We start from the raw sequence: 13,000 nt of genomic DNA, 5'->3' as shown, positions 1-13,000 counted from the left end.
TCACTCAAAGAAATGGCGTGTCTGTGATATCATAACTGCTAATCGTGGTTAAAAGAGAGAGACTGTGTGAAAGTGCAGAGAGGTTAAGGCGCGAAGTATATTGTGAATATTCGTGTCGTTCTCTCCTGCAACCTGGGAGAGAGTGGAGAAAGTAAAACCTTAAGTGAAGATACAGAACGGAACTGAGAGTTATTCTTCAATGACATCACCACTCCTTCCTCCCGCGTAAAAGCGACCTCGGTGTTCCCGCGGAAGAGAAGTTCCTTGTTAGACTCGTCCAGTAGCTACCTTAGAATTGTAACAAGAGGTAAACCTCGCAGTTGCACTATGAAACAAATGTTAAGAGAAGCTGGATAACAAGATGAAAGAAAGAGAATATGAATGGAGGTACAGCAAAAGGAATGAGAGGGGTAGCAGTTATTGGCTGGATACTATTTTTGATTCCCATATTCTAAAAGGTTATATAGTTTCTGTTTAATATCATAATTTTGTATCGTTCTGCTTCCTAAATGCAGATATATTAATCATCCACCATAGCCTCAGTAGGTTTTGTTTTATTCAAGGGTAAGTTAGTCATGGATCGTGCGTCTGGCACCGCCGAGTCCAATTCCAGAGCCGTCGCCGACTCTCCTTCATTTAACCTTATCTGGGGAGCAACTGAGTGCTGCCCGGTCGTGACTAAGAGTTTCATATTGCACATCGAGAGGGTCGAATGATCGTCAATCGAAGACAGTTGCATACAACATTAGGCGCTGTATACAAAACTTGATTGCACCGAAGGAACTTCGTTGCATTTTTTACGTTCTTATTGAGACGGAAAGGTAAACAATTCTTACCACATACAATATTTGTAAACTGATTTTTCTGTGCTAATAGACCCATCTCAACGAAGGAAAAATAACCTACACATAACATAATAACAATAATAATAGAGGAAATCTTGATGGAATCACCAAGTTCTTGGGCTTTTTTCATGACACCTTTCACATTTACCCATCATTTATTTTCTCCATTTATCATCAATCATCATTTACCTTCTAAGAAATGCCCCGTCTGTTTTATTTTGTTTTTCACTTCTTCATCCAACTTCATTCAAAGCTTTCAACAGCTGAAAACGATTAGAGAAGGGACATCGCTGATCGCAGTAATGAATATCGCCGGATTAAAAGAAAAAAAAATTGCTCGTTACTAGTCCTTCCATGAGGGGAAATATATACTTGGAATGCTAACTCAAAACGTGCAATTAGGTAATTATACATACACACATACATATGTACATAATCTAAAATTGCAGCAAACCTTACTCTCCTATGTTGCCTGAATAGCAGTTTCCGAGAAATAGGATGACGAAAACTAACCATATCCTGCACACTCATAGACTCATAGACGAGAGTTTCGAAACCCAGAGAGAGAGAGAGAGAGAGTTGGGGAGGGAAGATGGAGGAAGCTTTTATTGAAAAAAAAAAAAAAAATACAATAGCAAAATAGACCATATGAAGCTCAAGAGAAAACATACAGGGCATGTGGATGAATGGAGCTTTGGTGAAACCTTGTTTCAAGTGATAACAATTTTTTTCTTTGTCTTTTAGACCCTACTTATCATAGAACAACTGGGTGCTGGAGGAGCACGCTTGGGGAAATTTTTTTATTGCCATAATTTACAGTGGCCGCCATTGCATATCAGGGATTATTAGTTCTCAGTCACATCTTAATTTCTGTTTAACACAGAAGCTTGCTTTTTGAAGAAGTGTAAAAAGTGTACTATCAGATGTTATAATCTTTAATGTTTTGTTTGTATTCTGGGTCTTTCTCAGGAAAAAGTCATTAGCCCCTAGGTTGCTAGCGTCGAGATATCTCGACCCGCAATAACAGTATCGAAGTCGCGAAGGTCGACATATTTCTACCACTGTAAAAAAAGGGAAAAAAATATCGTGCAAATTATGAGTTCATTTTCTTTCCTTTACATCTTGTTGAAATCACAAGGCAATATGTCATACCATCTGGTGGTGGAACAACTAAACGTGAATGTCAACAAAAACATATGGATTCTCAGTTGGTCTACTGCATACACATCATGTGTTATTACTATTCAACGTTTACATACTCTGTAGAATAATGTATTGCTGGTGTCTCGATGTGTAACTTGTGTTCCTTTTCCAGGAACTGCTTGTGTTATGTGCATTCTATGTCAAAGTTGCCTGGTTCAGTGCAAGGGAGTTCTTAAGAGGCAATACTGTTGTGCATCATCAACCTGGTGTGTTTGGAATGCACAGCTAAAGACAGTTGCTATGTCGTTATCTGATACAGATATCCAGCAAACAGTTACAACCCACAAGGACGAGGCTGCATCAAGGATTTAGAATGATGACACAGATAGATAAAAGGTTTCAGAATAAAGTCACAGGGGGAAAAAACATCAATTTTGGCTAGGAAATAAAGTCGCAGAGGAAAAAAGTCACATTAATTAATGGTGGCCTGTAATAAAGTCACAGGAAAAAATGTGCAATATTTCTATATGATGTCTACAGTCTTTTGTTTATGTTTTTACGGTAATCTCACAGACCTTGTACTAAATACGCCACAAAGGCCTTATATTTGACAAAGATTTGTGATATTTGGTCTCACAATTATAATGCAGTCTGAAAATAACGAAAACATGATAATTTGGAGTCCACGATCGTAAACCTTTTCTACCTAAAGATACATTTTGCCGCCAAATTCAAGTCTCTATAACAATTAGAAGCAAGAATATAGTTAAATTATGTTTTCTAATAGCCACCAACCGCCATTTTGAAATTCCTTAATATACAATTTTCCCCAAGGTTGTACCCGGTTGTTATCGTAAGTAGGTTCGAATCTACCAGAAAAAACATAAAACATCTGTTATGCGACAAAACAAGGTTTAGTGATTTTCCACTGGACAATTAATATGGAGTTTTCCGAGATGGGCAAGACTATCCATAGACACCCATCAACCGTGCATTTGATGTCTAGGCCAGTCCCTTACGACACTTCTGATTGGCTGCTAATATACCAATTGCAGGGCTAGAAACTCTCAGTCTCTGTCGAGAGTTCTCATAGGTAGGATCTATGTTCCACCCCTCCTGAGGGATTCGTCTTTTAGGAGAGGTAGAACATACTTCCTGCCTACGTGAACTCTCGGGAGAGACGGAGAGTTTCCAGCCCTTTGATTGGCTTATCAACAGCCAGTCAGGAGCGTCGTAAGGGACTGGCCTAGACAGGAAAGGAACGGTTGATGTGAATTTATTATAGACTAAACAGCGGACGAAGATATCGGTTGTTAAAAATTTGTCGACCACTCATATAAAAATGGATGTATATGATATTTTGAATCCCGAGGGGCTAGTACGAAACATGGTGCCCAAGGAGCTTCCACCATGTTTAGTACTATCTTTTCTTTCTTTCTTACCTACTTTTTTATAGCACCTCGGAGAAGGTGACGAGTAAATAACAAGACAAATAACTACAGTATGATGTAAGACTACAGTAGTACCTCGAGATACGAAATTAATCTGTTCCGAGGCGCCCTTCGTATCATGAGGTTTTCGTATCTTGGACCACATTTTACATGTAAAATGGCTAATCCGTTCCAAGCCCTCCAAAAACACCCCAGTAAATTATATTTCCAGGCCTACAACACATGTTCTAGAGTAACGACGCCGATTCGATGGAAGAAATATGACTCCAAAAAGGCAAAATACTGTACATACTTGAGTAATATTCAACTGCATGTAATGTTCAACCCCATTTTTACTGCATATATTAGGACTTTAGCATATGTCCCTTAGCAATAAGCCTAGCCCATATTAGCAGTTGCTACTGTAGCCTAGTCTATGATTCTGACATCTAAACCTAAGAAGCTAAAAGCTTAGAATATGCCAAAAAATGTATAAATAATCAGTATTTACTCATTTCAAATAATTATTAATTAATCATTAACTATAATACACAAACAAACAAAAAAAAACCTTCCAATCGATTGTTTACATTCAGCTCTTACGAGTACCGAAAAAGAAGCAAGCAATCACTTTTCCTAGGACACAGTAAGCCATAAATTTTTATTAGTATCTCTCTTCAACTAATGAAACTACCAAACAGTATAATAACCATTCATTTCTGTTCTTTATTCTATCTTTACCCAATGGAGATACCGAGTTACTGACAGCTATAATGAAACATATAACTAAAGTATATTAAAACAGCAAGAAGATTCTAAAAAATCGTATGATAAAAGTCCTGATTTATTTTATATTTTATGAATATCTATTCACAATTTTTTTATTAAATGTATTGCATGTACTCATTTCAAATAATTATTAAGTAACCATTAACTATAATAAAAAAAAAAAAAGCTTCCAAACTTCTGTTTATATCGAGCACTTACGAGTATCGAACGATCACCAAGCAATCACTTTTCTTAGTACACAGTAAGCCATAAATTTTCATTATCTCTCTTCAACTACTGATACTTTAACCAAACAGTATAACTAACCATTGCATTTCTATTCTTTATTCTATCTTTACCTAATGTTTTTTTTTTTTCGTTTAATTAAATTGTTATTGCCATGAATAAGTTTTTCAATATACAGCATTCTTTTACCAATAGAATACTTAAAGCAAAACAGGGGAAGATGCTGACCAATAGGAGAGCAGGATCTTATGGGGTGTGACAGCATCAAGGAACCAATGTGTGGGACGGGCATCTTAGGATGGTGACGAGTTTAACTCAGTTGGCGGCGCGGGAGTTTTAAAATTGTTCTCGGTGGTAAGGGCAAATCTCGGGACTTTACAGCAACAACCTTTCGTATCTTGAAAACTTTTCGTATGTAAGAGCTGTAAAATTTTTCGTATTAGCTTTCGTATCTCGAGTTTTTCGTAAGTTGAGCCTTTCGTATGTTGAGGTACCACTTACATAGAAGGGATAATGTGAATAAATCTAATAAAAAAAAAAGGGGGCACAGAATATTGGTACGGCAGCCGTATCCCGATCGCGGTAGATATTGGTACGGCAGTGAATTGCGTCAATTTCAGACTTCCTGCCGTACAAATAACTGTGGTGGGGGTACATCAGATTCTATCTGTGGTGCCGTATTGCGTTCTTGACTTACTGTAGGTACGGCAGTTAGCTGTATCCGTTTACCAGTTTATTATTATGTGACCAGAGTTAGGCTTTTAGGCGGGACAGTCAAGCTTTTTGAACATCTGTCCCCCCTTATTTTAGTTAGCAAAATGTCCCCTCGCCCCCCTTTTTTTGTTTTTGTTTTGCTTTTGTGAATTTTGTGCCAAAAAAACAAAACTATCCCAGTTTTAATGGAATAGTGCTGAAATTTTGTTTAATTTTGCCATTTCACTCACTGGTAAATTCTATCGTCTTCTCCGACAGCTGCAATACCCAATGAAGTGAATTAAAAGAATATTGTAAAGTGTATAAAGGCTGCTTTTTGCAACTGTCGATGTCGGCCAGAATAAAGGGCCGAGAAAGTCATCAAAGGTACGATGGTAGTGTATATGTAATAAATACATGTTTTGAAACAGATAATTACATATCTGTAAATAGAATCCATGACCTGAGGGGTCATTGGTGAATTAGGAGCGTCCTACGTGACTAACACAAATCTAGATCACGCTGTGCAATGCCTGCAGTAGCCTGGTTTAAGTTTGTTTGAAAACATCATCGATTCATACCTTTGTCAACTTTTCATAACACCTTCCATGGGAAGCGGTTGACCTGTTAACCTGCGCCGGAAACTTGTAACTTCCGAGCCGGCGGACTACGTATGTTTTTTATGTGAATCACTGAGACTAGCTAATGTTTTCGCTATCGACGTGATGATGCTTTAAGAATTCAGTTCTATTCGAGTGATCAAACGGAACGGTCTCATGACCGAACTATCTCTCTTGTAATGGAGTTGAGAAATAAAGTTGTTGTACTGTTATCAACTTATCCGTTTGAATCATCTCCCTTATTCTAAGAAGAACCACTCTACTAAGATACAACGTAGGAGAGAAGAAAAGAGGAACTAGTAATGCTTACGAACTACAGTCGTAAGAAAAAACAACCAGTCTTTCGCCAAAGCGGAAGAAACAACATATATATATTTATATATAATCCTCCTTGAATCTTCTTTTCGGAGTTCTTTTCAGGGCCGATTCAATCGTTTGTGACCTAGTACGTATATACAATTTTTGAAAGTTCGAGTCTTCATAGATGTCTGGCTTCTTTCCAGCTCGTTAAAGCCTGAAAACAGTTTTTCGGCGAAAACTAAAGTATTATTCCGCGGTTCATGCTGTTCTGTTGACATTTTTCTTGCTGTCACTGATATTCCTTCGCTGGACGAGTGGTTTTCGCGCTCGGCTGCCAATCCGGTGGTCCGAAGTTCGAATCCCGGCTCGGCCAACGTGGAATCAGAGGAATTTATTTCTGGTGCTAGAAATTCATTTCTCGAAAAAGTGTGGTTCGGATTCCACAATAAGCTGTAGGTCCCGTTGCTAGGTGGCCAGTTGGTTCCTAGCCCCGTAAAAATATCTAATCCTTCGGGCCAGCCCTAGGAGAGCTGTTAATCAGCTCAGTGGTCTGGTAAAACTAAGATATACTTAACTTAACTGATATTCCTGAGGCGGTAAAACAAGGGTTCGCGCATGCGCAATTCACTGCCGTACCAATATCCAGTTCGTAAAAGGCAAACTTTTAGCAGATCACTTCATTAAAATAAAATTTCTGGGAGCACAAAGAATGGTAGACATATTACTTTGAAAGAACTGAATTTTGTCAGTCCTGAAGCAAGAATGAATACCATTAAGATTATTTATCTGCTGCTTGGTATAAAATGATCACATATTTTCAGTGAAAAGAGGTAATGATAATGTCAATAATGGTCTTCCTTCCAAGCCTTTCTGCTGTTGCTTCATGTTCTTCGCTATTGTTGTTGTTTTTAAACTATTCATGATAAATGACTATCTCTTGATTAATTACCAATCCCAGGGCTGCCACTCCTGGGTTTTTAAACCCAGATCTGGTTTTTTTGTCTCTTGTCTGGGTTTTTTATTCGGAAATTTGGGTTTTTTGTAAAATTACACTGAAGTAAGATATTTTTTGAAAATAAGTATCTATGGTCCGCAAGTAGACAACGTCAGCTAAGATGTTGTAGAGACATATCTTGATGATTTGTACTTAGGTGGCAGAGCAATGGCTTTATTAAGAAAAGAGCCACCTGGTGTATGCAAGTAGAGAAAACTTTCAAAACAGATTGTCTAAATTTTCTTGTCGAATTATCAAAACAAATTAAGCAAAGGTTCCCCCTTCATGAAGATGGTGTTGTTGCTAATTTAAGCATCTTGGATCCAGCTTTGGCTCTTGATACTGCAAAATCACCAACATCTCTTGTCAAATTAGCATTTAGTTTTCCATAAATTATCCTTGAAAAGGAATTGAATGACTTAGACGACGAATGGAAATCATTCCGAAATTCAAAAGATATAATTCCTATTTATAATTCAATTCCAGTTAATTCTGGTACAAATTAAGAAATATAAGAGATGGCTTTGATATTCCCAAATTTGAAAAGCTTTCCGGTTTTATGACAAATTTAACAATACTACCACATTCTTCTGCCTCAGTAGAACAAGTTTTCTCTCGAGTTAATTTAGTCAAATCAAAAAATACAAAACTCTCTCAAGCCCTATTCAGTGAGAGACAAGCTGCTTGCTAAACAGGCAATCAGAGGTGGTTGGTGGTTTTAGTAGTGATGCTTGGGAACCTACATCAGAACTCGTAAAGATGTAATGGATGGTGTTTGCCATAAAAGGCATAAAAAAAACGTCTGAAAAATCTGCAAGATTCAAATAAAGTGACCCTACAAGAAGTTTGAATTTGAAAGCGATCCGGATCTAGAAACACAAGCGTAAGCCTTTTTCATCCATCACCTTGTTACTGTATACCTAAGGCTCTCCTGATTATTTATATCCTAGGTATGTCTAGTGTAATTATTTAGCACTACTACCAAGTGTACACACACACACTATATATATATATATATATATATATATATATATATATATATATATATATATATATATTGTACATATAGCGCTGGGTTTTTTGCTTAGGAATCTGGGGTTTTTTTCCATCTGAATCTGGGGTTTTCTGAAGAGTGCGAGTGGCAGCCCTGAATGTAAAGATTCATGTATAGGTAATAGAGCATTTGTGCGCTTAACTCTATAGTTAAGCACTTCAAAGATATTGAATCGACAGAATAGAAGACATTTTCATAGTTAACATTACTGAATGCCAAGATCACTAGCCATATTCATTTCATTGATTTATCCGTATATATGGAACTTATGTAAAATTCAGATAAAACTTAGAAATTATTGCTAAACTTTGAAATGATTTTTAACAGGCTTTAATAATCTATTCAAATCTGATATTGATATGGACGCGGTTGAACAAATGGGATTTAACAAGCGAGAAGTAAAAGGGTCACAAAAGCAGAAGCAGTTTGGTTCCCTCGGATGTGAATCCCAGGCTTCATGCCTCAAGCAAAGGACTTTTCTTTTTATCTTTCGCTTCCTCCAACACGAAGCTGATTCAAAGGGACGATGGGGAAACATCCTTCAAGGTATGATGGCAACATAATTCAATTTCGAAAAATAAACAAAATAATTGTAGCACCTGTCCACTCCCTCACCAAAGTAGGTTTAAGATAGATATATGGCTTTACAATAGATAGAGAGCAAATAATACCTGATGTTGTTAATATCTGTATACTTGTACTACGTTGTTCGGTGTTCTTCCACCAGGGCGGAATATCGTAGGTAGGCCAAGAACACTGAAATTGATTTAACCATAATTTTTTTCACGCCAGTTTAATGTCTTGTTAGCAGTAGATATGCTATTTGTGTTAACATGTCTTGTAATTTTAGCATATTGCTATGGCTCATCAGCCCAAAGACATTTTCAATTTCATGAAAATAATCTTGTCCACTTTTAAAAAGGCTTGGTAAGGTACTGATTGTGTTAAGAAGTTCCGCCTCTTAAACATATTCCTTAGTGAGTACATCAGGACGACTTAACCAATCCTAAGGAAAACCACTTCTGTTACTCTATATAATGTGGAAGATATTCATTCTTTAGAAAAGGGCAAAACAATAAAAAAAATAGCTGCCTAATCAACTGGCACAAGAATAACGCTTGCATAACCAAGATTGTTTTCCTTACTGTTATCATCCTTATAAGCTTTTTTTTCCCTTGGCGCAACGATTCTATAACATTTACCAAACTAACAATAACGCAAAAGAATTGCTACACAAACAAATACAACTATTTTCCTCGTCGAATATAGTAACAGAAGTCGTTTTCCACAGTTTGTTCAAGTCGTTCTGATAAAACTCTCGCGGTAATATATTAAAAGACAAGACTTGTTAACACAATTAGTGCAGCTGAGCTCTTAAGTGATACGACATGATGACATATAGGATTTCCTTCAAAATCCACGATACTAACAACTGACATGTTCCATTATACGTATACCTATTATTTCAATGCGAAAACACGATTATTGCATACAATGACATAATGTGTTACATAAGATTGAAATCTGTCATATATTTGAAAACTGTAATAATATATCACGTGTAGCCAAATTCCGGAAGAACAGTTATGAAACATTTTAAAAAATCGTTCACTCATCACCGATGCACCTGACAAAAATAAATAAATAAAAATCGACATCAATCCTTACCCAAAATGTTAAATAAAATGAAAAGATTTGCCATGAGATCAATATTACTCCCAATGCAACCATAAAATTCTAAATAGTCATATTTGATAGTTTTTGCACCTCAAAGCTGAAAAAATGCAAATAGAAATATGATTATTTATTGACGACTGACAGAGAAGTTTCGAAACAGAGAGGGAGAGAGAGAGCGAGGAGGGCGGGGGCCATTCGGTGTATCGATTTTTTCAACATTATATTAAAAGAGAGATGGGCATGCCAAAGTAGACCATATGAAGAAAGCGAAGAGAAAGCATATGGAGTTCTCCGAGAAGGGTAAGATGATTATAGACAAAGAACGGTGCTACTTTGGGTTTTATCTAGGCGTCAGTCACTCCTAGGATCTAGTACTAAACACCGAATGGTAAATGTCAAGTAGACGGCCGTACGAAGATATTGCTTATTATAATCTGTCGAACACACCATATAGAAATGGATGTATACAATACTTTTAACCCCGAGCGGTTAGTACAAAACAAGGCGTCATGAGCTTCTGCCATGGTTGGTATTTTTTTTTTTTTTTTTTTATAGCACCTTGGAGTAGGTGACGCTTAAATAACAAGACAAAGAACCACATTATGATGTAAGACTACATAAACGGGATAATGTGAATAAATCTAATAAAAAATCACTTTAGCAGATCACATTGACTTAATTAAATTTCTGGGAGCACAGAGAAAGGTAGACAAATTACTTTGAAGGAACTCATTTTTCTTTCAGTCCTTAAGCAAGGATGAATGCTATCAAGATGTTTATATGCTGATTGGTATAAAATTATTACATATTTCCAGAGTGAAAAGAGGTAATAATAATTTCAATACTGATCCTCCTTGCAACTTGCAAGCCTTTCTGCTGTTGTTTCATGTTCCTCGCTATAAGTATTGTTTTTAAACTATTGAAGATAAATTACTATTTCCTGATTAATTACCAATTATATCCTTCACGTTTATACATTCTAGTATAGGAAAATGTCAAGTGAACATTTGTGCGCTTAACTAAGTTCGTCAAAAATAATGAGTTGAAAGAATAGCAGATATGGCATTAAAAGTGTTGTTGTTGTTGTTTAAGATTAAGCTGGCTTTATGCCAGCACGGGCTCTTGCTCCCTGTGCCAGGAAGTTCTGCCACAGGCGAAGGACTTTGATCGTTCACTTCTTCAATCCCCTGACACGAAGGTGCTTGAAGGGACATGAGGAAAAGAACCTTGGTCGTATTATGGCAACATCCTTCAATTTAGTAAAATAAAGAAAATAACTATTACATATTGCATTTCATTCAACCTGTCCACCAACGTAGGTTTTAGATAGAAATGGCTATAGGAGTCATCAACGTGTCTTTTCCAAACAATAACACTTCTCTTCTACCTTAGCAGAGGATATTAACTACATAAACACACACATAATATAGTACGCACGCGCACACACACACACACACCACACACACACACATATATATATATATATATATATATATATATATATATATATATATATATATATATATATATATATATATAAACAATGCGGAAAACTTAATTTCTTCAAATTTACTAATTGTCTGTTTTTCTTGGGCTATGACTGATTACTAATGGTTGATTACCCTCATTCAAATTTGAAATTGTAAACAAAAACTGAAAAAAAGTATTAAAATACTAAAATTCAAAGCATTAACTTTCGGCAGAGGAGACTAACGGACAATCTAGCCTCCTGTGGGGGCAAGCCAGCCTCAATGGGTGCCGGTCCCAAGCCCGGATAAAATAGGGAGGGTTGTGTAACAGGAAGGGCATCAGACTGTAAAAAAACCCACGCCAAAACCAATGGAATGAGTCGTGATATTGATGAGAATAGGGCTAGGGCGTACTCCGTAAACGACGCACAGACACATCGCCCTAACTCTGACAAGGCGAGGGCTACTGCATCATGAGCGGGTGCAGCTAAAGAAGCGAGCTCTAAAATGTGATCAGAGTAGGCCAGCTCAAATATTGGGTCTATGACAGGAAGAGGAAGAGAGTTGGCAGAGTTAATGAGGATAAAGAGAGTGGATATTTTGTGTGTGCAGAAACTCGATGGAAGGGTAATAAAGCTAAAGAACTGGGGGATGGCTACAAGTTAATCTATAGTGGAGCAAATGAGCAGGGTAGGAATGGCGTTGGAGTAGTGTTGTCGGGGGAAACAAATGAGAATGCAGTGACGGAAGTGAGTAGAAAGAATGACCGCATTATGAGAGTGAAGATATGTTATGGAGGGAAACAATGAACATCATTAGCGCTTATGCTCCACAGGGGTCTGCACAGAGGAAGAAAAGAGCCGTTTTTGGAACGAAATGAGTGAGGTAACGCAAGAACTGGAAGAGCAGGAGAGGACTGTAGTGGGGGCAGACTTTAATGGACATGTCGGAAATGAAAAGGATGTAATTGAACGTGTGCATGGAGGACATGGGATTGGGGAGAGAAACCCAGAAGGAGAGAGTATAGTAGACTTTGCCGTGTCCTTTGATATGGCAATAGTGAACACATTCTTCAAAAAGAAGAGGGAGCACTTGATAACATACAGGAGTGCGGTAGATGCACACAAATAGATTACCATTCCTTTACATAGATCAAGGCTGGTGGAAGTCAGGAATGTAAAGTTATCCCAGGTGACCACGTGGCCCCCCAACATAGGCTCCTTTGTATGGATTTAAAGATGAAAAGAGAAAAGAAAACGAAAACGAATGGGGTAAAGAAAATCAAGTGGTATAAATTGTTAGGGAGGGATAATGATAAGAAGAGAGAGTTCAGGAGAAGAGTGCTGGGAGAGGTTTGATCTGGGAATTGAAGATGTGGGAGAATGGTGGAGGCATAATGCATCAGTGATTAGAAGACATGGAAAGGAGATACTAGGGGAAACATCTGGAATAGTATGGGAGGAAAAGGAGAGCTGGTGGTGGGAAGAAGAGGTGGGGGAAGTGGTGAAAGGTAAAAGGGGGCAAAGCAAAGAAGATTTGAAGAGTCACAGCTGCAGGAGGACAGAGAAAGATTAAGAGAAAGAAACAAAGAAGTAAAAAGGGTGGTAGCTCAAGCTAAGGCAAGGGCATATAAGAAGTTTGGTTTTATAATGAACTGGAAACCAAGGAAGGGTTGAGTAAGATGCTCAAACTGTCAAAAGTAAGAAATAAAAGAACAAAGGACATCACCCATATTAAGCAAATGAAAGATAGGAATGGTAC

The sequence above is a fragment of the Macrobrachium nipponense genome, chromosome 15 (assembly GCF_015104395.2).
Source record: "Macrobrachium nipponense isolate FS-2020 chromosome 15, ASM1510439v2, whole genome shotgun sequence".
In the NCBI taxonomy this organism is placed as follows: domain Eukaryota; kingdom Metazoa; phylum Arthropoda; class Malacostraca; order Decapoda; family Palaemonidae; genus Macrobrachium; species Macrobrachium nipponense.
This window is presented reverse-complemented; position numbering follows the sequence as displayed.